The sequence below is a fragment of the Nematolebias whitei genome, chromosome 8 (assembly GCF_014905685.2).
Source record: "Nematolebias whitei isolate Nwh7 chromosome 8, NemWhi1, whole genome shotgun sequence".
Classification (NCBI taxonomy): domain Eukaryota; kingdom Metazoa; phylum Chordata; class Actinopteri; order Cyprinodontiformes; family Rivulidae; genus Nematolebias; species Nematolebias whitei.
The window spans coordinates 43,180,900-43,185,130 of NC_056505.1; positions in this window are offsets into that span (position 1 = coordinate 43,180,900).

Below are 4,231 nucleotides of genomic sequence, written 5' to 3' on the forward strand. Positions count from 1 at the left end.
CTCTACGTCCTAAGGAATGTTTTCAAGATTTCCACAATGTCAGAAGTGATGTTTTCAAGCTTTCTACTCTGTCCAAATTGATGCTTACAAGCTTGTCAATTGTCTGAATGGATGTTTTCAAGCAACTTTAAGGGATGTTTTCAAATGTGCCAATATGTCTCATCTCAGGGTTACCTCAGCCGAAGTAAGGAGTACTTTCAGGAGGGTTAATCCGCACAAAGCAACTCGCCCAGACAACATACCCGAGAAAGTGTTGAAGGAATGTGCTGATCAGCTCTGCGAGGTACTGGCAGACATCTTTAACACCTCACTTACCCTGGAGACAGTTCCCACCTGCCTGAAGACTGCCACCATCATCCCAGTCCCAAAAAGCTCTACAGTGACTGGTCAAAATGACTATTGGCCAGTGGCCCTCACCCCTGTAGTTGCTAAATGCTTTGAAAAACTGGTCATGACTCACATCAAAACAACAATCAACATCAACGAGGACCCTCATCAGTATGCATACTGTGAGAACTGATCAACAGAGGATGCCATCTCCTCTGTGGTCCAAACACTGCGCTCAACCACCTGGAGCAGAAAAACTCTTACGTCCGTATGCTCTTTGTGGACTTCACATCTGCCTTCAACACAACATGATCCCCCAAACCCTGATGGACAAACTATCCACACTAGGACTAAGCCAACTGCAACTGGGTACTAGACTTCTTAACAAACAGACCACAGTTAGTGAGGATCCACAACTTCTCCTCCTCCACCATAACCCTCAGCACTGGCTCTCCTCAAGGGATGTGTGTTGAGCCCCCTCCTGTTTACTCTGCTCACGTATGATTGTGCAGCTACCCATCCAGGCTCTCACATTGTAAAGTTTGCAGATGATACAGCGGTGGTGGGATGCATCACAAACAATGATGAGTCCAGCTACAGGCAAGAGGTGGAACACCTGGAGAGCTGGTGCAAAGAGAATAACCTTCACATCAATATGATGAAGACAAAGGAGATGATTGTGGACTTCAGAAGGATCAAAAACATCTACACCGTCCTGACATTAAGAGGATCTGCAGTGGAAGTGGTCTCAAGCTACAAGTACTTGGGTGTACACATGAATGACATCCTCAGCTGGAGCAACAACACCACCAGCCTGATCAAGAAAGCTCATCAGAGACTCTACTTCCTCAGACGGCTGAGGAGAGCTGGTCTGGGATGTCTTAAGGAATGTTTTCAAGTAGATATTGTGACTATATGGGATCTTTTCAAGCTTGTCAATATGTCTGAATTGATGTTTTCAGGCTTGCCACTCTGTCAGAAGTCATGTTTTCAAGATTTCCACAATGTCAGAAGTGATGTTTTCAAGCTTTCTACTATGTCCAAATGGATGTTTTCAAGCTTGAAAATGTGTCTGAAGTGATGTTTTCAAGCTTGGATATGTGTCTGAAGTGATGTTTTCAAGCTTGTCAATGTGTCTGAAGGGATGTTTTCTAGCTTGCCATTATGCCTTAAGGGTTGTTTTCAAGCTTTCCACTATGTCTGAATTGATGTTTTCAAGCTTGTCAATGTGTCAGAAGTGATGTTTTCAAGATTTCCACAATGTCAGAATTGATGTTTTCATGCTTTCTACTATGTCCAAATGGATGTTCTATTTCATATAGGCTTCGCCCTTTAAGAGCTGTCGCTTAGTGGGTTTATCCCGTTATGCGCAAGCATCATACTGAAAAAATTAGTCCACGCCCACCTGCTGTGTGGGCCCCACCCGATCCGTATAAATTACATTAAGAGCGGGTAATCTGCTCCCATTTTTCTTCAGCAAGCTAGTACAATAAAAAACAACTGACCTTTCATCGAGATGTCCAGCTCCAGCACCATCCGCTTGTGTCCCTCCTACAAGACCGGTTACTTGCTTAGCTTCGACCGGCACGACACCTGCGAGGGATGCCTGGGTCCCCGCCACGTCGCCCGCTTCCTCCTGCCGCCTCTGTGACGAGCTTCCACCGGAGGAAAGGCAGAGGAGAGCAGCCTTGTTTAAGGCTACCATCGAGGACTGCCTGTCTGAGGCGGGAGATTGTTCGCTGGACGACGCCATGGATTTCTTCGACGCCGGCTCTCGGAGTGAATCGGATGATTCCTCTGGGACCGGTGACGCTAGCAGCAGCCCCGACGCTCGTTCCCTCCCGGGGAGCGCAGTGTTGGAAAGAGGGAGGCCGAGCGGATGCTCGACTCCCCCGGGGTTTCCCGCTTCAGCGACCACATCGCTCCCTGCCGTGGGCGCGCTCCTCTTGGAGCTGCCCGCCATTATCCGGGAAGCTGCTAGCGTAAAGGGGCTCTCCGTCCCCTCACCCCCCCCCCGCTCAGATCGGATGATCTTGCGGGAAGGTTTGGCTCCACGCCGGCTCGCCGTCCTGATCCCATTTGGCCTCGTTTTCCAGCGGTGACAGCGTACTGGAACGAGGCTGCAGCCGGTCCTGGTAGGTTAAGGGCGCCCGTCTCCACTTACGCCCCCATCACCAGAGTGGAGGGGTTCACCGAGCGGGGCTATCCCTCGGTACCCCCCCTTGAGCCAAGCCTTGCGGAAGCCTTCGGAGCAAAGCTGTCCAGGCTGGAGAAGCGTCCCGTCCCTCCGGGGAAACACGACCAGGCGGTGACCGCGCTCTCCAACAGAGCCCACCAGTGTGCTTTTCAAACGGCCGCGGCTAACAACAACGTGGCACTGTTAGCATTTAGCATGTCGAAAAGGCTGGAGGCCTCAGACCTGCCGGAGGAGACAAAGAGCTCCCTGTGTAAATCGGCAGACGCCATCCTCAACATGTGCGCCGCTTCCACGGTTTGCCTGTCGAGGATTGTAGCGTGGATGACGGTAATCCAGCGTTCCACCTGGCTTCGTCAATCTCCCTTGCTGCCGGAAAAGCTGCACAAAGACCTGATGGAGGGCCCCATCTCATCGGACGCGCTGTTCGGAAGCAGCTTGAAGACCATGCTGGCGAATTCGAAGCAGTCGGAGGAGATGTCGGAAGCTGTGCGTCATCTCATCAAGCCGCGCGGCTCATCCCGTCCCCCAGCCCGCTGGAGAGACCGTCGAGAGCAGAGGCAGAAACATCGACGCTCCACGGCAGCAGCAGCTTCGTCTCGCCCAGCTCCACCACCAGCCCCGCCCGCCAGAGACCACCCCTCCTCATTCCGGCAGCCTGCACTTCAGCGTTTCCCCAGAGATCGCCTGCAGACGGCGCTCGGGGCAAACAAACCGCAGAGCTCACGGGGGAGAAGATTTAAGAAATGACGGTCTGCGGAGGATGTGTGTATAAATGACACAGGAATTGAAATAAATGATTTTTCAAAGATCAAAATGCCTGCTTTTAGCCAGTCTGTAAGTTCGGATGAGCTCACAGCCGCTACACACACATCCTCCACACATAGAGAGCCGGTGTCCTTAAATAAAGGTTTTTTAAACCCACCGTCGCTCCACCACATGCCCAGACGCTCACGTGACACCACGGTAAGTGAAATAACTTGTCGTCAATCAGACCCGCACGATCACCACCCAAGCGGTGTTAAACGCGCACCCGAGCGAGGCAAACAGCCTCCATCCAAACGGCGCTGTGTTGATGATGCACGCACAGCTGCCCGGCGCTCACCGGCTCACATCGGGATAAATGTGGGACCGCAGGCCGGGTCCGGTGGAGGTCCCCGCTCTCAGCGAAAACAACACACGCCTCTCCTGAGCGAACACGAGCGGCCGTCATCCACCGCGTCTCAGCGATCAGCAGCTCACGGCGGCATAAGCGTGAGACAGCTGAATGAATCCAATAACGGGCCCCGCCCTCAGCGAGAGCGGCGCGCGTCCCGCCAGAGAAAACGTGCGCTCCCGCGAGGCTCACAACCTTCACTTCGACAGCACGGCGTTGATGACGTCACGCCCTCCGCCTCTCAACGTTCGCACAGCGATGTTAAACGTGCAGCCTCACGACGTCATCAGCTGACACACGCTTCGCCTCAGCACACACCGCCCCGCCCGGACATGAAGGTTGGTCCGCGATCCAGTCACAGCGCACGGGCGCGCGCAGAACAGCCCTTTCGAGGAAGCCTCGCCTTGGGTCACGCGGAAAACATTTCCGCAACGCATGACGGCGGTCGAGGCGGAGGATTGGATGACATCCGTTCAAAACACGGCACATCATTTAAACGCACGTCCACTCCACGAACGTTACGCAGAGTGGCAAAAAACCTGTTCGCCGGACAG